This window comes from Tamandua tetradactyla, chromosome 7 (assembly GCF_023851605.1).
Source record: "Tamandua tetradactyla isolate mTamTet1 chromosome 7, mTamTet1.pri, whole genome shotgun sequence".
Lineage (NCBI taxonomy): Eukaryota > Metazoa > Chordata > Mammalia > Pilosa > Myrmecophagidae > Tamandua > Tamandua tetradactyla.
Window position 1 is genome coordinate 51,962,084 of NC_135333.1, and position 22,535 is coordinate 51,984,618.

Below are 22,535 nucleotides of genomic sequence, written 5' to 3' on the forward strand. Positions count from 1 at the left end.
ACTATCCAATGAGCCGCTCCAGGTGGGGTCTGCCTTGCCCTGAAAGACCCCTGGAGTGGCTTCAAACACCTCTCATGCAGCCCAGGATGCCTTTTATAACCTGCCTTGTTGTAAACTCCTCACAATCTCCCAAGACAAACTATTTCTTATCTAAGCTGTGACTTCCATAGCTGGGACAGCTATCTAATACAAACACCACACCCTGGAGAAACCAACTTTTTAATGAAACTACATCCAATTAGCTTGTTTTATAGAGTTGGCTATAATTGGCACCCTGATGCAAAAAATATTACCATCTGGTCACCACCTAGGAAGCTGAGAAATACTGCTGCCCTTTTGCTTTCAGAACTTGAATTATGGGGGCTCCCCTGCTTAGATCACAAAGTGTAATCCCAAGGGAATCCCCTGGGAAACTTTCATCTACAAGCAGGGGCTGCACTTCTTACCTCTGGCTGCCCCGGGCGGTGATCCCGCCTTTTGCCAACAAATCTAACCCGACTCCCCATTAGGGCTGCTCCTCGGCAGCCAACGTAAGCCAACTTCCCAATCTGGGACTGAAAGATGACCTCAGCGGGTGCGCTGGCATGCCTACCCCCTTTCCTCGGGCTCTGGGCCTCACACGCTACACTAAGAACACATTTCTCTTAATTGGCCTTAGGATGTAGACAACTGCCAACTTCCTGTGGCCCTGGGGACTTCCCATGGAGGAACCGTCTTCTGTGACTCCCAGACTCCTGTGTCCTCACGAAGAGAGGCTGCTTTCTAAATCATCTGCCAGGAAAACGGTTTCCTTTCCTTTCTTTCTTTCTTTTTTTTTTTTTGACCTACATTAAGTCTGCTGCATTTTCAAGCCTTGGGGAAAGCAACCCTGAAGGACTACTGCACAGGGCTCTGTGTACCGCTACACTTCCTCACCATTAGTATGCAAATTCCAAACGCAGCAAAGCCACAGCTAGAAGAGAAATCAAAATGGCTGAGATCTGCTCCCCGCCCCGTTCCCTGGTTCTCTGGAGTAAGCCACTTATGTTAAACCATTTCAAATGTCTAATAGCTGCAAAAGTACCTGAGGAATTTCAATGTCATCCTTTCCCCCCGCTCCCGCTCGGGCAGCCCGTGCGTTCCCTGCGTCTGAGACTCGCGCGCCCGGCGCTGCGCCGCGGAAGCCTACATTTCTGGGCGACGCGTGTGTGTGACAGGGCCGCACGGAAATTGGTTAGGAGAAAACATCATTTGGCCTCTGGAGTGAGAGATAGTAAGCAGACAGTGGGTTTGATTACATTTCTGTTTTTAAATGACTTATCTAGCGTAGTGAGGAGGCCCGAGTACGAAACACCCCTCAGATGAACGTCAGCCGCAGAAGGCGGGGGCGGCCGGGCTCCCTGACGCGGGTGTGACAGGAGCCGCCTGCCGCTCGCTCGGGGCCAGGCAGCCTCCCGGGAGACTTCTGGAGGCCCTGGGGGCCCGGGTAAGAGTCGGGGTGACAATAACTGCCCTTCTCCAAATCTGGGTGTCCAGGGCAGGCCTTCAAGGGGGCCGGGTTAGCCAGGAGAACTTCCTGTGTACTGAGGCTTCGCGGGGTTGAGTGTAGAATAAGGTAGTTCTGTCTTGAATCCAATTAAAAAGGATTTAGTTTCTAAAGTACTGAGGGACCTCATTAAAAGGAAAGCTTCTAATATGAGGTTATTTCATAGTGTAGATTCTCCCGAGGATAGGATGGCATTATAATTAGGAGTCTAGTGACAATGAGAGTAGGTTAGAATCGTATCTATTTTCCAATCACCCTCAATTCAGTAGGCTGGGCTATCAGATGCTCCCAGGCCAGGTCATAATCTCCAGAGTCTCAGCTTCATGGTTCTGCTCTTGTGACGTGTCAACTTGCATTCGCTGAGACTGGGAATGGAGACCACGGACTGTGAGCTTAACCCGGGAGCAGCTTGGCTTCATCCCTCAGCACTTGTCAGTGGGGTTGGTGGAACTGCAGCTTTCCATTGACCTGTCCCCCGCAGGTCTGAACTCTCTTAAGAGGTATCTGCAGCCCAGGGGAGTTTTTTTCTTTTTTCTGGAATTGTAATGTGGAAAGTCATATCCATTCCCTCACTCTGGCCTTTATATTCTGAGGGAAATGGGGAGGAAAATCCTTTGTCTGTAGCCACCAAGGGTACTATTAAAGATGTATATTCATTTCAGATATTTTCTGAGGCACATGATTCGGGAGAACTGATATTTATGGCCATTCCCACTGCCCACCCCACTCTACAGATAACTGAGGTGCATTTTATGTACACATTAGTCAGGCTGGGAGACATTTGTCCATAGTGCCAGAAAACATGGCGCTTACATAAGACGTGCACTTCTGTGGCCAGGAATACACTGACATTCCAGTGATGTACAAGGCAATTATCCTGGTCAGAGTTCTCACGCCAGAGACTATGATGGTTTTCAAAGTGATACTGGGTGTTCCTTTCCTGCTTCTTTCTCAATATTTGCAGTGAGTGCAGTGCAGGAGCCATCCCTTCCGACCATCTCACAATGACTCTGTCTCATATTTGGTCAAATGACTTGATCTTTTTAAGTCGGATTTCCTTATCTATAAAATGAGGTTACAAATAGTACCTATGGTGCTGGATTAGCATGTTAAACAAGATAACTTTTGAAAATGTATAGCATAGTCCCTGGCACAGACATAATAGTGCTGAAGAAATGTTACCTAGTATTGTCAACTTTGCAGTTGCCATCTTCTGCCAAAGAGCCCTGAGCCCTACCAGACCCCATCCAGGCCCCCCAGTAGGCAGGCAAGGGACAGGAAACATTACTCCGATTTTAGAGCAGAAGGAGCTGAGGTCCCGAAAAGCAGCTCTGATATGCTTTCCACAATGCCAAGCTGCTCCCAGGCAGTCCTGGGTGGAAGGGATGGCCAGGGAGCCTTTTTTTAAGTGATGACCATCCACCCTTTAATAGGGTTTGGAATTGATTTTGTTGTCTTGCTCTCTGAAGTAATTACTTGGAAGGAGCCAAGTTCACCCATTTGCATGGCCTTGGAAGGCTCTGCACATCCATTTACATGCCTCTAAACATTCAATCAATTTTAGTGGAATCATTTTGATGACTTTCCTATCCAGGGTACAATGAAATCTCCCCCAACTGTACCCTCTATGGAACTCCCCCAACAGGCAAAAAATTCCCTAAAACAGTTTGTTCTTTGAAATAAAACCCACCGCTGCCTAATGAGCTCACCCGGGTTTCATTACTGCAGAAGGAGTTTAACCACAGATTCATCACCTCCCTTTATTTCAGCAACAGCAGAGGAAAAAGCAGCTGCAGGCCTGGACTCCACATGAGCTTGTGGGGCTCTAACCAACTGCAGTCATGAGAGGAGAGAAAGAGAAATGTCAGGAGGAAGACTGGGCATGCGCAACCAGCATGCATGAAGCATCCCTGGACTGGGTCCCCAGAAGGCAGCCTTCATTTGGGGAGCCACCACCCTGCAAGGAGGAGGTACGGGGCATGTCTCCACGGACTGCTAGAGAAATGGTGGTCTCCTGTGGTGGGCTGGTGGTTGCGTTATCTTCACGCTGTCCCATTCCAGACGTTTTTGGAGGGCAGGAGGCCATCTCTTCACCAGGCAGGGATGGCACCAGGCATGGAGGTGCTTTTTAAATCCTCACTGATGGACAACCTTAGAGGCTCATCCCATTTGCTCCCCAGAACTGCAAACTTCTTTCAGACTTCATGGCTCATGAGCCTTTCTGATTTTGGCTACTAGTCGTAAAAACGTCTTTATGCAACACCCTTTGGTCCATTTCCAGAGCGATGACTCAGACCTAAGATAGGTATGGTTGGATGATGAGGTAAAATAGATTCTGTGCGATCCATTTAGTAAGATAATGTACACACAGTGCCACACTCAGTATCTGGCACATGGAAAATACAAAGCAAAGTTTACCTTCTTTCCTTCCTTCTGTTATCTCAGAAATTATCATTGAAGGGGCATCATGAAGGTAATTCATCATCAAGGTGGGACACTCATGAGAGTGGAAGGCAGGAAAATAAAAATTATGCTGGGATAACAGGAAAAACCAGGGTCGCAGTGAACCCTGCCCATGCCTTTCTCCTGGCTTCTTGCCCAATCCTTCCTCTGAGTTCATTTCAGTGTGAAGCGCAAATTCACATTAAAATAAAAATTCTCCCATGGGAATAACACTGCAATCTATTTTCGCAGCAATTTATACTATATAGTGTAAATAAAGCTAGGCCACAGGCTTTCATATGAGTTTATACCGTAAGAACACAGGTGCGGGGGGCCTGAGGCCGTGTCATGAAAAGGGAAAAAAGATAAAAAAAAGAATGAGGTGCTGGGAGAGATGACAAACTTTAGTGGTGCTGAGCAGATATATGTACAAAGAGACGATATGTTAATGGTCAGCTCTGCTTACTGACCCAGACTGGGAGAATCCCTTTAGGTAGAGAGAGCCACTAGTACCAAGACAGCCTTGGTTTTCCATTATTCTAAATCTCACCCCAGATATATATATTTAGCATGGCTTTCTATTTTTCAGGGAACTAAAGATTAAGAGATTATGGATACAAAAAATATATAATGCATGGTTCTTGCCCTGGCCATGCTTACAATTTAGCCATGGAGCTCAAACTAACAATTCATTCATTAGCAGGGAGAAAGAAGATTCAAATTCTTTGCCACTGGAACTCTCTCTAAAAAACCCCCAGAGGAAAAAGTGAGATATTTCCTTCATTTCAGGATAATAGAAACCTCAATATGCCACTCATTGATTAGCAGTAATTTGCTGTCTTTCTAGGAAGTCCATGTCCTCTGTTATCTTTCTGCAAGCTGCACACAATGCCAAAGTTATAATCTGAAAACTTTCATTTTTCTCAATCATTGCCAATGACATTTATTCTTCATTAAACTTTTAGAAAAAAAGAGAAAAGAAATATCCCACAGGCTCTTATTTTTCCCTTAGTCAAGTGGATGAAGACGGATTTCCAAGTCTTAAGCTCTTTTGAGCCTAAGGGCCATTACCTGTTTGGCTCTCAAACAAACACACAAAATTAATAAGATGGGGCTGGGAAGAAGGGCATACTTTATGAACACCCTGCAATGAACTTCCTAAAGCTCCAAGCAACAAGGATCATTCATGAGGCCAAGCCTTTGCTGTACTCTACTATTTCCTAATTGTGCAGATAACAAATGATGATGACACTTCTTTGTAGTTAAAAGACATTTTCTCCCCCTACTAAGGATATTGCAGTTAGTTCTAAATTATCTGCTATAACAAGCAGCTCAATAGCTCAGGCACTCAAAAAACAGTGGATATTGCAAATGTTTTTTCAATACATCCTGCAATACTTTATATGTTAGTGAAAGGAAGATTTTCCTTACTCAATATAATTGGCAAAGGCTAAGATTAAAGTTAGTTTGAATTCCCTGAGCACATTCCAAACTATCGAAAAGAGACATGGCCTACATGATAACTGGGTGGCATGCTGTGAAAAGCATGCCAAATAGATGTTCCACATGTGAATTTAGTAGCCCAGGTCACACTGTACATTTTGTGCAATTCTTCTGGCATGTTCAGGAGGCTGGATGGAGAAGTCTTCCATCCTTCATTTTTGGACAGGGGTCACTGATAAATAATCCACCCACTTTCCTCCAATATAGTTATGCATTTAGTTTCCATGATGTTAGGTTTCTACATGACTCAATGTTATGACAGGAGATGGAGAAAAATACCCTAAGATTTCAGTACTAGTCAATCTTATACACTGACCTCTGTGGTAAAAAGCTAAAATAAGGTAATATATTCCAAGTTGTTGATAGAAACCATAAAACGATCATCTGTGAAAATGACTGGTAAATTTGGGTGACTAAATGACACAATCAGCTAACTCAAAGAAAAATTCGCACTTGAACAGATGTATTAGTGTTACATGGTGGGTCACAGTCAAATCTTGGCCATACAATGAGGTCTGCAGCTAAATTCTAAGACTGAAGACAGCTAAACAAGGATGCCAAGAGGTAGGTTTCATTCACGTTGTCTGCCACGTTTCTTTACAATGCAAGATCCTTAGCACAGGACTGTAACAAAGGTTCAAAATACCTTTCTCCAATTCAATTACATGTTAAAACAGTATTTCTCAAACTTTCCTGAAGAAAGTAATCACCTGGTATCTGGAAACAGATTCTTGGAACCAGTCCAGGACTACTACAGTGGGCTTTTCAGGAAAAAGGCTGAGTGATTCTCATCCTCTAGGAGGTATGGGAAACTATGCAACAAATATATCTCATGGCAGAGATGAGCAGCTATTCACCAAAATCCATTCCTTCCGTCCACTGGATAGGGCTGTAGCAGGACATGCGGCTAAGTCACATTTCCTAGCCTTTTACAATGTGACTGTGTACCTCCTAAGGGAAAGCGAGTGGCAGTGATATTTGTTTTTTCTAGAGCAGATGTGACTCCTCCAGATTTTCTTTCTCTTTCTTCTGCATGATTGCAAATGGCAAAAAAAAAAAAAGCCTCAAGGCATGGCACAAGCACAAGATGAAGAGGACTGGATCCCTGTGTCACCATTTGGAGGAAAGCCACCAACCAACCAAGTACTCCCACAAATGATTATTGACATGAGCAAGGAACATACATCTACTGTGTTTTAAGTCCTAATACATTTTGGGGCCTGTTTGTTACAGCAGTTTAGCCCATCCTGACTAATACAAGACCCAGTGGCAAGAAAATATAAAAATATATTTGAAATGGCGACAACTCTAAGCATGCCACTGCTGGTGCCTACAGCCCAAACTGGGTATGTTAAAAACCTACCACAGCATAAAATTGACTGTGTTTTAGAACTGGTTTCAGGAAATTATTAGTTAGGAATGGTTATTAGATAAAGTGAGTGATACATTTAAACGTGAACTTAACTGTTTCTTAGTGAGAATACTTTCTTTTAAAAATAAATCCCTTGAAAAAAAAATCCCTTGGTAAAATCAACTAGATTGAGAAGAAGATGCAGTTCTGGCCAGGTATGTCTAACATTTCAGTACGCACTAATAAATCATTCTTAATTTCATTTGCTCATGGGTGAGATTTAGCCTACAAGTCAGCACAAAGATTCACTTTTGTCTTCTACTTCAATCTCTTCCCTGTGGGCACTTTTCAAAACGCTGATATAGCAATGGAGGTTTGTTCAACCCCCCTGCCTTCCTCTTGAATGAACTGGAGGTCCTGTCTCAGGGAACATGGACCAACTTGGAAAAGGAAAAAGGGAGTTTCTTGTAGCATTTTCCTGGGGTAGGTTATGAGCAGGTGGTGGTGTTTGCAAGTGCTTCTGTTACCCAGGTAGTTCTGCAGGTGTTTTAAATCATTCCCATGTATTCAAGAAAATAAGCATATGCTCATATACAAAAGAATATAAGGAAACTTAAAGTATATGCAATGAAAGTCTAGGCAACAGGTATTAAGAAATTTTAATAACTTCACCTCTTTTCTTTATCCCTCTTGGTTGGGATTTCATGTAAATCTAAACAAATATAAAGGACTCTAAGAATCTTTGTTATAAGCAGATGCTTTTAAATATTTAGCACGTGTAAGAAAAAATAATATTGGAATGGGGGTACGGGTGACACTGAATATGAGATATATACATATAAAGGTATATGCATCACCTGAAAAATTTGAATGCAGTATGCAAGTCATATAGGTGAAGTGGGTTTTGAAAACTATTTCTAAAACTTCTCTAGTGCTCCAAAGAGTTAATGCACTCCCTAAATTTATTACTTTACCATGAAGGGGATAACTAGAAAGTGTGGGTGAATTTTAACATCATTCATTTTCTTCGACAACCAGAAATCCAGAAGACCTGTCAAAATCTGTCTCTGGGAGATATGCCCTAAAAGACATTTTCTGGCACGTACCACCCACGACCCAGTTTTGTGACATCAGGGCAGGGCACCTCTGGATGCTGGGCTGCTCTGGAGAGCTCCCACGGGACAAATTCAGGCCAAAGAATCAGGTCACTTCTAGGTTACCCGTAAGCTTAAAGACGCTGATTAGTTTCATCTCATTAGTCTCATCACATTCCTTGTTTTATGCTATGCCATCCCTCAGCGCTGCTTTAGAGAAGCAAGGAACATATTTTGCAGCATTAAAAAAAAAAAAAAAAAAAACACCTAAATTTCTAGCCATTGATAGTATCTTCTTGCCTGTCAGCAGCTTTAAAATATTTATGGCTTCACCTCATAACAGCCAAGCAGAGTGGAGTCTGGAGGGCCTGCTCTGACTGGGACTGGAAATGGATTTTATGTAACTAAACATATTCTCCAAGAGAAGGCATACTCAGAAGGGGTGGTGACCACCCACCAGTGACCCTCTCTAGGCCAGATCCATCTAATCCAAACTCTAGACAGTGCAGTGATGCATGGGTCTACTCAGCTCCTGAGTGTCACACCTCCCTCTGATGCTTCCGGACAGGTGGCATATAGCAACCATGGTGGTCCCTGTTCACAGAAGGTTTTGGCTTTAGAATCTGTTTGGAAGTGATTAACTATTGATTCGGGGTGGGGGTGGGGGCAGCAAAGAGATCACCAGCGAAAAGCGAATGGATCAGGGAGAGAAACGAGAGGAAAGCATCTGTACTGTCTTCTGAATCAGAGGACATCCAGCTGGTCTCCAGTCAAGGAGTCTGGTGCCAGAGATGGTATTTTTGGGTTCTAATAAAACCATTCATTTCCTCCTTGATAATCTCTCACCTGCAAACATTAATCACACAAAGGCACGACATATCACTCTAGCTTCTGTAAACCCCATTTGTAAGGTATTCCAGATGGCAGGTGGCTCTTGGCCCACAAGATGAGAACTGCCCCATAATACAATCCATTGTACTTTTCCCCTTAACTGACCAATTCACGTTCTATTTACAGTTCAAAGATAGGTTGTGTAATCTAATCAGCAGACATTTACATAAAAGATTTTATTCTGAATCTTAGGTCTTCTTCAAAATATCAATAAGCAGTCTATGGATTATTGCTAATATCTTTGTAAACAGGAATAATTACCTTGAGAGACAACCTAGGTTATGAAAAAAATAAATTTTAGGCTGCTTTTCCTTCAAACAAGCCCTGCAGAAAATGCTAGATGTGAAGTGAACGACCTGACCTCTCTTCTCAGCTGCTGGCCATGCAAGTAGGAAGTTAAAAAAAGAATACTGGTCTTGAATTAAAAAAAAAATACATACTATAACTTTAGTTATCTTTTGATTGCTTTCAGAACAAAAGAAAACTCTAAGCATCAGCATCCTTGTTTCCAAGGAGATCACTTATGTGAAGTCGTGAACGAAAGGGTGGTCTAATCAAGTGTATCTAAAAACAAAAGATCAAAGGTAGAAAGAGGAACAGACAATAGATTAAGTGTTCCGTCTCCTAGGCCCTGCCCTATGCTCTCAGACTCCTAGGAGGTCTGACCATCAACCCATGTTTTCCCTCCCAGAAGATAACAAAACACAACTATGCAATCTGGGAAAGGACTGCTGAATGCGGTTTTTATCAGCGGCTGCCTTCCCCTCCCATGTTAACTACGGCAGAATAATTATTTTTGAGATTGTACACTGCCACAAGGAACAGAGTAAGCTGTAACACTGAGAGATAACTGACTGATTACATAGCCATCTTTAAAACGTTTCATCAGTCTCAGAACTACAGATAAAACAGCTATTTCATGTGAACCAGCAGGTTCCAGATTAACCCTGCAGAGTTAAAAAAAAAAAAACTGTGGGACCAAACATCAGCTGCTTCCAATTTAAAGCAATAAATCACCGGTGGATGCTGACACAGTTATATGGGGCCTGGTTAGCAAGTGACAGTTCCTGTAAGTTTTAATCCAAAATGTGGTATTTTGCAACTGCTTTGGAGCTTGCCCCAATGATACCTTTTGAGAAGAGTAATAACAAACAGAACATAATAGGAATATACTTAATAATTCTGCCAGTATCAAAAAGATATGAGAGAGTCCTCACAAAGAAATGGCTTCAATCAGCAGGCAACAGATACCAATACATAAAGCATGCAGGAAAAGGAATGGGCTTTGTCTATATGCATCTAAAAACCAAATGCCCCTGGGGGTGGGAGGTGGGGATAAAGATTTAAGAGTTGCTCCCCTCATTTTCCCTGCTACTGGCTGCACACATCAAGGAGAAGTTCGACTATATTCCGTGCATCCATCAAGGCAGTCCAAGGACACACTCCCGGAGTCTGCTACTCCACTGTGCACTGAATGCCCATGAATGCTGCAGCTGCTTTCTCTAGGGATGCCATGCAACCTGGACACAGAATTTTCTTTCTCCTGTGATTTGAGATGAAAATGGATGCTGCCTTAGAGCTACAGAGCTTTTTTACTTCTTAAAAAAAAGTTTAAATCTTTTTTGTTGTTTTAAAAAAACTTTTTATGGAAGTAATGTGTATACAACTTAAAAGCTGACCCACTTTCATAAAAGATTAAAACCACTTTCTGTGGTATTAATTACATGCACAATACTGTGCTACCCTCACCAATATCCATTAGTGAAACTTTTCAGAGGCTTTGTTTTAACCTATGGGGCCAGACAGGAAGAGGAAGTGTTATTAGGACAGAGGTTCTGGCTAAATAGACGCTTGGAATAACAAAAGGAACACTGACTGGCTGTGGAGGCAGAAGGTGGGGTCTCGAGCCCCAACTCTATGACCGAGGCAAGCCAATGAGCAACTCTAAGCGCAGATTCCTTCTCCATAAGAGATGCTCATGCCCAGCCTGACTTTTCTCTGTGGGGAGCTACTGTGAGCGTGGACATGAAAAGGCTCTATGGAGAGAGAGACCAATTATTTACAAATGCAAGTTACCATTAAACACGGTGTCAAAATGGCTTCGTTTAAAAGCCTGGATGCAACACTGCAGAAGCCAGGTGGCTTTTGGCAAACTTTTACATGTCTTCATTCTCTTCCTCAAAAAAGAGGCTAACGAACTCACATGCTTCATGGGGTTACTGTGGGAGTGATTGGTCTAAATGACTGTAAATTACATATTCATGGATTTATGGGACAATACAGCTGCTAACCAATAAAAATAGCCCGATTATGAATTCAGGCTATATTAAGAGGTAAAGGATAGAGTAATTTCCAAGGGGCTAATTTTTTCCCACGAGGTGCTCCCCCACCCACCCCGATGTGGGCCAAGGAGGTTTAAATGAAGACTCTGCCAGGCTCAAGGAGGAGCATTAATATTTTGTAAGACTGCATCTGTGAATGAAGACATTCAAAAAGCCATTATGTTTTCAACTTAGGTTAGCAATAAGGCTATTTTTCCACCCATTCTTTGGCACAGCTGTTATGTTCTGGGCCTCAAGTGGGAGGCACTGTGGATGAAGGAAGGGGGAGACCAATGACAGAATGCACCACTGCCAGTTCATACACAGAATTACCAGGCTGGAAATGGCTGTTTACTGTGTTTATTCTCTCGGGGAGTTGTGACTCCTTGTATTCCCTTCTTTTCCAGCAAGCATACAGTGTTGCCAGCACCTGTCAATAAAGCTGGGTTGGTGGGGAATAGTAAATGAATTTTTGTCCCAATTTTAATCAGATGCCATCCAAAACTTTAAGCATGATTTATCACATGCACTGTCTCCTTCACCAACACTGCTTTCCACCATCATTGTTTCTGGCCTGGATGGAGGTGACAGGTGGACAACTATGTCCAGTGATAAGTGGAGAGTAAGGGGCAGAAAGAAATGATACCCACACATGGATCCAAGACCTGGGTTGACCCCATGTAGAAAAGGCACAAGAGTGGGTGTTAGGGAATGCCACATTTTACTTGCTGCGATTGTGACTAGCCTACTGCATCCGAATCTCTGGGTGCCTGGTGTGTTTCTGTTCTCTTTGGCACAGGAGAATGAGGCAAACAGCAGTAACACTCTTGGAAATCACTCTGTTGGGCTATTGCAGGGAAAGGTAAAGTAAGTGTGCCAAGTGTGACATTACTCTGCTGTAACAGAATCAGAAATATGATCACACCTCTAGGTGTGATAGGAGGTAGAATTTAAGTTCATAGTTGAACAGTAACAATAGACATCACAGGTTTCTATGACTTCCAAAAGGGCCCTTCAAAAGCTCCTTCTGAACTCCTAGTGGAAGGGATTATTGTCCCCATTGTACTCGAGATGGTCATGGTGGCAAGGATGCCTGAAAGAGGCACTTTCAAAAATATAAGTCTGATCAGCGGCCAGGGAGATTAAAGTTTCCCTCCTCCATTCATTTCATTCTGAGATTATGACAAACCTGATGAAAAGCCATTGGGATTTTTGTAACCCACAAGGCACCTATAAAACATAAGGGATTATTGATTTCTGTGACACAGAAAGCATCAGCAAAAAATAAGTGCACTTCTCCATGGTCAAAAATACTTATGGGTGCCAGTGATCTATCTACTTTCTTCCAGATTTGTAAACTGACACCTACCTCTGTGAATATCTGTTAAAATTTAACATTATATTCACAAAATAGCATGATGTATTAACTTATCGACCTTTGCTAGTATTTGCAAAGGGGAGTGTTTAGGAGGGTTTACTAAGTAAGATAATACTGGCAGTTTTCTCTCAATGTACATTCTGCTTTCCTTTCCCTCCCACCTTTCAGTGATCAATCTTTAGACTCTGAATGTTTCAGGGTGCCCTTTGCAGGAAAAGGACTAGATGATTCTAAAGGGTCCGATTTCGCATTAAGAAAGGGGTAGAGGTATTTGGGTTATTGGACAAGGGCTAATTTTCTCATTTCAAAATAAAAAGTCAATGTAAAAAATCAGCATTATTAAAAGCCTGAAGTTAAAAAAACAACCACACACAAACTCACGTGAAAAACTATGAAACAGAAACAGCATCAAAATGCATCCGAAGATCACGATTCTCATCCCCAAACTACCAAACTCCTCTCCAAGGCCCAGTATTCCTCTGCACAAAACGGGGCTGGCCGAAGGCCCCAGCCTCCCTCCTGGGGGCGCTCCAAGAAGCATTACGTTGTTAAGTCTGGAAATGTTCAGTACCATTTAAGCCACGTGTTTCAGAATTTCTTTTAAAAGCCATTCCATTAACAAATAATGCAAACACGCTGTGAATTTTCCGAGTCGTTCTCTTCACATTCACAAAACCCTGTGATTTCCTGCAGACCTGTAACTGTAAGATTTTGGGACAGAAATGAACGACCTTATCCATTGAACCATTCTTCCCCTACTGCTTTCCACGTGGCACCCGTGTTCCTGAAGCCTCAGGGCTTCCCAACCAGGTAGCACTTCCTGCTGTCTTGGCCTGGCTCTTCCCAGCCCACCAGAAAATATGGTCTCCCAGGACAAGACTGCTGGAATATGCTACAGAAAAGGCACCAGAGGCCAAGGGAGAGGCTGAAATCTCAGGGTGATTCTGTTCAGGGCTGTGAACTGCCATGAAATGTAATTCTCACTTAAAGTGTCCTGGGATGGCTGTTGCGAACAATATTAAGAAAAACAAAACAAGGTCTTTAATGATGAGAGTATCTTTATTTCAGGAAGGTTAAAATCCTTAGGATGTCTCCAAAATGAGTGGAAGTAAATTTATTTAGTACCTTATACTTTCCGATAGCAGGCTTCCTTTGCCTACCCTGGCTTTTCTCAACTCTTGGTGGCTTAAAGAATCTCCTGGAAACCCTGAGCTGCTGTCTGCTAAATCAGAACTTGAGGGTAGGGGTCAGGACACTGGTATTTTTTTTTTTTAATTTCTTTAGCTGATTTTTAGTGTACAGATAGCGTTGAGAACCACTGCATGCACCTCAAATGAATCTCCTAGTGACCCTGTAGAAAGGGTGGACATATGAAAAAGTGGGGCTCTAAAGGGGTGGGCTACATCCCCAGATCACACAGGAGGGTGATGCTGATCTGGGTCAGAGCACAAGGCCCCAACTCCGTCTCCAAATCACAATGCCCACCTGTTGCTGCTAGACCAGGTGTGGGACAGTGGTCCTTGGGGAGGTCAGAGAGGCTGCGCCCATCAGTATTAGAGGGGTTCCCGTGGCCTCTGTGCTCCCCTCCATGATCAGTGGTGCAGGGGCAGGGCCAGGCAGGATGGAGCCACATTTTGCCTTCAAGGCTACTTAGGTGTTAGGAATGGCTTCCTGGGAACCAAAGGCAGTGGCCTCCAAGAACTGTATCTGATGTTGATTGAATTGTATACCTCAATTTGGACATGCTGTTGGTCTTGGTCTGCATTCTGGGGGGCATGGACCCATTGTAAATAAGGTATCTTCAAGATGTTCCTTCAGTTAAGGTGTGGCTAAACTAAACCAGGTTGGGCTTTAATCCAGATTGCTGGAGTCCTTTATAGGTAGAGTGAAAGTCAGAAGAGAAGCCACAGGAAGCAGCCAGAAGCTGGAAGTAAAGGGAGCTGGGAGGAGAAAGGAGGAGAGGCTGCCACGTGCATTGCCATGTGATGGAAAAGCCAAGGACCAAGGATCACTAGCAGGTAGTCCTATAATGCCATAGTCTTTGGGTCTTTGGGGAGAAAGCATCACCTCACTGACTTTGGACTCTGTCTAGCCTCAGAACCTTGAGCCAATAAATGTTCATTGCTTAAGCCAACATTGGATGTTACTTTTTTTAGCAGGTGGGAAATTCAAGCAGCGATGTTCTCTCTAATCTACTTTTTGGCACAAAGAGGAACACTCATTCAGAAGGGGTCTTCTGTAACACCTCTGGCTGGAGCACTTTGGGCTGAGCAGGGCTGGGCAGGCACACCCCACTTCTTCGGGGTAGATGTGACCAGATGATGGCCTGGGGGCCACACAGCTGTATGTATGGGGGACATCTGGCTCCTGAAGATTGATGTGTGTGCTTGCAGGAAGCCAGGAACACTGGAGTTGGCAGATGACCATCCCTCATTGCCAAGTGGTTCTTCCAGGCAAGTGGCCCTAGTCCATAAATGACAGTGGCTGGATACACAGAAGGTACCCTCCCCAGGAAAAGGTTCTGGTTGTCAAGTTTCTTCAGCAGAATCAGCCTCGGGACTGGGAGTCCATGTGTGAGGGGAGTCGGGGGTGTGGAGGGAGGGAGTTAGGATAGAAACTCAAGAAAGAGCATTTGCATAAGCACATCCCCTCCCTCCTTTTTCAGTCGTGATTTATTTCTCTATATTTAGACTCTGGATAAACACTTTGCTCAAAAATCTAAACACCAATGTAACAAACAACCATCAAATAATTTTTATTTATGAAAGTCAAGTCTGTTGATTTGGAGATGGTCCAACTAACCTTTGGAAAAGAGGAGGCTTGGGAATGTATGTCCTGAAGAGTCCACATTTAAATGAGAGGCCAGGGCAGACAGAGCTTGCAGAGGGATCATCCAGAGCTCTAATGGCTACCCCACCCTCTGCCTCTCAGTGATGTCAGATTTCAAGGTGGCGCCCCCAAGTCATGCCCATGTTGGCTTATGCACCCCTCATCGAGTCCTGGCCTCTTCACTGCAAACCCTGGTGCTAGCATGCCTTAATCTCTGTGCCCAGGAGCATCTCCTGAAACCACAGTCTCAGGGTTCTGGTGGTCTGGGAGCCTCTTATAACCATGGAAACAGAGGCAGGAGCTTCCGTGGGTTGAGATAAATTAAATACAGCTGCCCTTCCCAAGCTGCCACCCCTGCCCCCTTCAGTCCTCAAGCTGTAACTGGGAAGGGTATTCAAAGCAAGAAGACAGTTTCTATAGAAAGCTGAAAAGAACACGGCAGACCTTTATGATGCCCACTTTGTCACAGGCACTGGACCAATTACTTTTAAATGCATTATTTAATTCTCTTAATGACCTGGTGAGATAGATATTAGACCCATTTATAGATGAGAAAACAGAAATTCATTGAGGATAAGCAGGTTACCCAAACTCACATGGTGAGTAAGTAATGAAACTGGAAATTAAACCCGTATTTAAGAACCATCTTTCCAAAAACATGATCAAGACTTAAATGGATTCTTGAGAGAAGAAACCCACTGACTGCGAATTAGAATTTAGTTTTGTGCTTTTTTCCATCTTTGAATGCTTTCAATATTTTAGATAGATTGTTGGAAGACAAAAGCCTACCTTAGCACTTCTGTAACCCAGTCTATTTTGTGGAATTTTTTTTAGGAACAATTCTTTGGAGAACATCTCCCATTAAGAGTCACTGCTGTGATCAAACAGCCCATTCCTGAACCACTGGTGGGCTGTGGGAATAAAAAGATAGCCATATGAACATTCCTGCCTTTGGAGGTCATTCTCTCAAAGAGAGAAGGGCAATTTTTATTTTTAAACTGAGATATCCAGCTAAGGCAGGTCTAGGATTGAGGCTTCCCATGGACAAGTAAATTTCTCCAGTTGCTTTTAGCCTAGGAGATCCTTTATCATTGGGTAAAATCCCATCAATACCTGTTTATTGTTCATCCCCCAAAAGGATCCTTTTCTTCTTTCTCTAACCACCAAGTGCATGTTCACTGTACATGTACCCTCTGCCTGAGAAGTACACACTATACGTGTCTATGAGCATCTTAATGAGATATGACTCCAGCCCTCAAAAGGCTTATAGATGGTCACAGGAGATAAGATGCATGTAAATAAGTTTATATATGGCAGAATATGATAGGCTGCAGAAAAAAGGGACAAATAAATCTTGAAAGGTATATGGAGAAAGGAGAGATTATTTTCAGCCTAGAGATTTGGCACACCTGTGTAGGAGAGACAGGTCCTGAAGAAACAGAGAACAGGACTTGCAGCTTATAAAGAATGGGGAGGAATGGAGCTAAAGGTTATGAAAAGGATTAAAGGAAAACATAAAAAGATTTTGGGAAGACCTGGAGGACATCGCAAAGGAATCTGGGCTGTATTTACTAGGCAGTATGGTGCCACTAAAGATCCACAAACCAATGTCAGTACTGTGAAAGAATCAGGAATTAAAAATATATATATCAAGAAGACCAGGCTTCTGCTCCTGGCTAAGATGGATAAGTGGGACAAGACTTACTTTCCAGCTTGAAAACAGCTAACTGCCTTGAAGGAGTTTCCAGGCCAATACATAGGCAGGGGGAGCCAGCTGGTGGACTTCCTGAGTAAAGATTTGGAGCAGAGAGTCCAGGGAGGCAAGGCAGCTAGATTTCACAGAACTGGAGGAGGAAAGAGTCATAGCGCGAGAACCCCAGATCTGTAGACGGCCCCTCTAGGCATCATGCAGAGTTCATGTCAGTGAGTATGAGTGAAGAAACTACTGAAGTCCAGGGAAAAGAACCATTCTAAAAGATTAAAGGCTCAGAATAATGCCTGTGTCAAGCAAACAATAAAAATTCATACTCCATGGCACACTGGGGAGTGGACTCAGAAGTGGGAAATAATTAGCTCTAGACTGGGTCTGCTCCAGGTCTGCCTAACTCATCACAAAAAAGCAAGACCCAAAAGGATCAAACTATTAGTTAGTAACCTAACTGCATCTGAGAACTAAGATAAAAAATTACTTAGAGGAATATAAAAATATCTAGCATCCAACAAGACAAAAATTCAGTGTCTGGTATCTCTGTATTAGAAGATTACCAGGCATGCAGAAAGGTATGAAAACACAATCCATAATGAGATAAACCAATCAAAATCAACTCAGAACTGACACAGATGTCAAAATTAGTAGGAAAGGATAACAAAATCATGTTATCACTGTATGTAATATGTTCCAAAAGATAGGGAGAGACTTGGAAGATAAAGCAAGAACCAGATAGAACTTCTAGAGATAAAGATCACAATGTCTGCGATAAAAGAGACACTAGACAGGATCAAGAACAGATTATGCACTGCAGAAGAAAAGATTAGTGAGCTGTGTTTCAAAATGAAACAGAGAGAAACAAAGATTGAAAAAGTAGAAGGAAAGTACTTCAAGTTGCCAAATACATATGCGATAAGGACTCCTGAGGGAGAGGAAGGAGAAAAGAGACTGAAAAAAAATATCTGGAAAAAATTCAGGGCTGAAAGAGTGCCAAATCTGATGAAAACTATCAACTCACAGGCTCAAGATATCTGAGGAACCTCAAACACAAGAAACATGAAGAAAGTTAAACCAAGGCACATTAAAATAAAATGGCTTTAACCCAATAATAAAGAGAAATTCTTCAAAGCAGACTGTAGAAAAAGGACTCATGTACAAAGGGACAAAATAAGGGTGACATCAGATTCTCATCAGTAATGATGCAAGCGAGAAGACAGTAGACCCACACCTTTGAAGTACTGAAAGAAAAACCTGTCAACCTGTCTAGAATTTCACTAGAATTCTATACCCAGTGAAAATAGCTTTTAAAAATAAAGATGTTTTCAGACATAGAAAAGGTGGAAGAATTTAACCTATGAAAAATGTTAAAAGAAGTACTTTAGGCAGAAGAAATATGGTACCAGATGGAAGCATGGAGCTGCACAAAGGAATGGAGAGTTTCAATAACAGGAACCATGTGGCTCAAAAGCTTAGAATTTTTTCTTATCATTTAAGTCACTTTAAAAGAAAATTGTGTAAACAAAAATAATAACAATGTATTATGGAGTTTATAATATGTGAAAATAAAATGTATGACAATGATTGCATAAAGGCTGGGAGTGGAGAGATGGAAGTATTCCATTGTAAGTCTCTTATTCTCTATGCAAAGTGTAAACAATGTGAGCTGCACTAAAAATCTTCACAGGAAGATAAACTGTGATTAAGGTAAAGGTATAAACTATAAAATGTAAAGAAACCTTTAAAATAACAAAATCAAGGAGCTACAGCTAATAGACCAACAAAGGAGAAACAATGGAATAAAGAATAATTATTTTACAAGAAGGCAGAAAAAGGGAATAAAAAACAGAGGGGAGAAATAAAAGAAAAATACTGAGGTGACACACTTAAACCTAACCTTATCAATAATTACATTAAATGTTAATTATTTAAACACTCCAATTAAAAGGTAGAGCTGTCAAAGTGAATTCTTAAAAAAGCAGACACAACTATATGCGATTTTTAAGAAATGCACTTTAAATATAAAGACAAAATAGGTTAAAAGTGAAAGCATGGAGGTCAGGCCACGGTGGCTCAGCAAGCAAGAGTTCTCGCCTGCCATTCCAGAGACCTGGGTTCAGTTCCCAGTGCCTGTCCATGCATAAAAAAAAACAGTGAAAGCATGGAAAAAGATATTGAATTAAAATAATAGTAAAAAAAAAAAAAGTTTAAGTGGCTATATTATTATCAGACAAAGTAGATTTCAAAGCAAGGGATAATACCAGAAATTAAGAAAGTCATTTCAAATAATAAAGGGGTCAATTCATCAAGAGGACATACAAATTTTAAACATTTATGCATCAAATAACAGAAATTCAAATTACACAAAGCAAAATTGATAAAAGGGCAAATAGACAGATCCACCATTAAAACTGGAGACACCAACAATCTCTCTTAATAACTGATAGACCAAAGTATGTAGAAAGTCAGTAAGGATACAGAAGATTTGTACAGCACTATCAGCCAATATGATATTTAGAGAACACCCAGTCCAAGAACATCAGGATATATTTTGAAAATGCACAGGAATGTTTACCAAGATAGACATATTAAAACAAGTCTCAATAAATTTATAAGTATTCAAGTAAAAAAAGGTATGTTCCCTGAGCACAATGAAATTAAATTAGAAATCAATAATAGAGCAATCTCAGGAAAATCCTTAAATATCTGGAAACTAAACACAGACTTTGAATATTCCATGGGACAAAGAAGAAATCAAAAGGGAAATAAAGTATTTTGCATTGAATGAAAATGACAGTACAACATAAAGAATTTGTGGGACGTAGTAATAACAGTAATTAGGGGGAAATGTGTACCACTAAATGCGTGGAAAGAAGAAAGATCTTAAACTATTGGCCTCAGCTTCTACTTACAGAAACTAGAAAAATGAGAGCAAATTAAATCCAAGGTAAACAAAAGAAAAGAAATAATAAAAATCAAAGTGAAAAATCAATGAAACAGAAAAGAAAAGCAATAAAAAAATCAATCAAGCCAAAGGCAAGTTCTAGGAACAGACCAATAAAGTGCAGAAGCTTCTATCCAGGCTAAGGGAGGAAAAAAAAGAGATTGCACAAATTATCAGCATCAGCTTTGAGAAGTGACATCACTGTAAATTCTATAGATATAAAAAGGATAATAAGAGAATATTATGAACAATAAACTTGACAACTTAGATGATGAAATGGACACAATTTTTTGAAGAAACTACTACGACTCACTTAGAGAAATACATAACCTGAATAGCTTTATATGTAATCTAAGAAATTGAACTTGTAGTTTAAAACCTTCCCACAAAGAAAACTTGAGGCCCAGATGGCTTCTCTGAAGCATGTTACCAAACGTTTAAGGAAATAACAATACAACTGCATACTGAATTTTCCAGGAAATTGCAGAGGAGGGAATATTCCCAATTCATTCCATGAGGCTAGTATTACTACCAGCCAAAGAAATTACAAGAAAACTACAGGGCACTATTCCTCTTGTACACAGATGCAACAATTCTAAACAAAATTTGAGGAAACAGAATCCGGTAACATAAAAAGATTATACATTGTGACCAAGTGGGATTTATCCCAGTAATGTGAGACTGGTTTAACATAAAAAAATCAATGAGATATACACCATTTTTTTTCAAACTAAAAAAGAAGACGATATGATTTCACAAAATTCAACGTCCATTCCTGATATAATTCTTGGCAAAACGGGAATAGGAGGGAACCTCTTCGACTTAGTAAAGGGACTGAAAAACATACAGCTAATATCACACTTAAGGATAAAAGATAGAATGATTTCCCCGTAAGATTAGGAATAAGACAATGATGTCCATTCACACCACTTCTATTTAACTCTACCTGATTGAAGGTTTTAGCCAGTGCAAAAGGAAAAGGGGAAAATACACCCAGATTTGAAGAGAAGCAAAACTGTCCATTTGCAGATGTCATGATCTTCTATGTAGAAAATCTAATGGAATCTACAAAAGAGCTACTAGAACTAATAAGTGAACTTAGCAAGGTTTCAAGATTCATAATCAGTATATAAAGACAACTGTATCTATGTTAACAACAAGCCATAGAAAATACAAATAAAAGAAAAATACCATTTAGAATAGCACCAGAAATATGAAATATTTAGGGATAGCTCTGACAAAGGACATGAAAAGATCTATGCATTGAAGAGCATAAAACACTCTACAAAGAGAAATTAAAGAAGACCTTAATAAAAAGAGAGATATATCCTGTTCATGGGATACAAGACTTAAAACTTCTAAGATATCAATTCTCTCCAAATTGATACACAGATTTATTACAACTCCAATCAATATCACATATCATGCAGCTTTTTCTTTTACAAATTGACCAGCTAGTTAAAAAAATTCTTATGAAATGCAAAGGACAGATATATCCAAAATAATTCTGAAAAAGAAGAACAAAGTTGGAGGACTATCTGATTTCAAGACTTGTTATAAAGCTACAGTAATCAACATAATGTAGTACTAATGCAAAGATAGACAAACAGATGGAGAGAATCCAGAAATAAACCACATATACAGATAACTGGGTTTTGACAAAGGTAGAGAAAAGACTCAGAGAAAGCACAAATGGAGCTGGAACAATTAGATCTCCATATGCAAAAAATGAACTTCAATAAATAACTCACACCAAACGCAAAAATTAACACAAAATGGATCATAAACTAAATGTAAAATCTAAAACTGGAAACTTCTAGAAGAAAATATAAGAGAAAACTTTCATGACCTTGGGTTATGTTTTCTTTGAGATAAAACCAAAAGCATAATTGGTAAAAGAACAAACTGATAGGTTAGACTTCTTCAAAATGAAAAACTTCTGCTTTTCAAAAGAAACTTTTAAGTGAATGAAAAGATAAGCTATAGACTGGTAGTAAATATTTACAAAACATGTATTTGATAAAGAACTTGTATACAGAATATGCCTAGAACTCTTAAAATTCAGCAATAAGGAAATAACCTGATTTTCGAAAACAGGCCAAAGATCTGAGCAGACATTTCACCAAAGAAAATATCAAGGTGTCAAATAGGCACATGAAAACAGTCAAAGGAAAATTAAAAGCACAATGATATGCATTCCTACGCACCTATTAGAATGGTTAAAATTAGAAAACCAACTCTAGCAGGTGTTGGCAAAGAGGTAGAGGGACAGAAACTCTCATGAACAGCTGGGAGGAATTTAAGATGGCACCATTCTATAGAAAACAATTTAGAAGGTTTTGTTGTCATCGTTGTTTTGTTTTAATTTGCATAAACCATATGTTGTCTATGATGGTTTGAAGCTTTATGTACCCCCAAAACGATCATGTTCATTTAATCCATTCCTATTGTGGGTGGGATCTTTTCATTAGGTGTGATGTGACTCACCTATTCAAGGTGGGTCTTAATCGTCTTACTGGAGTCCTTTATAAGAGGATAAAAAGACAGAAAAA

General features: G+C 40.9%; 1 protein-coding gene across 10 annotated transcripts in view; it reads right to left on the bottom strand.

Moving 5' to 3' along the window:
* The window catches only part of CELF2 (CUGBP Elav-like family member 2), a 506,203-nt gene that overhangs the window by 119,560 nt on the left and 364,108 nt on the right, over nucleotides 1-22,535 (bottom strand). The window contains exon 1 of one of the 10 annotated variants that reach the window (XM_077169454.1): nucleotides 1,064-3,991. The exons of the other annotated variants lie outside the window; for them this stretch is intronic. The gene's annotated coding sequence lies outside the window, so the exon portion shown is untranslated. Of the gene's footprint in view, nucleotides 1-1,063; nucleotides 3,992-22,535 lie in introns of those variants that run through there. 10 annotated transcript variants of the gene reach the window in all.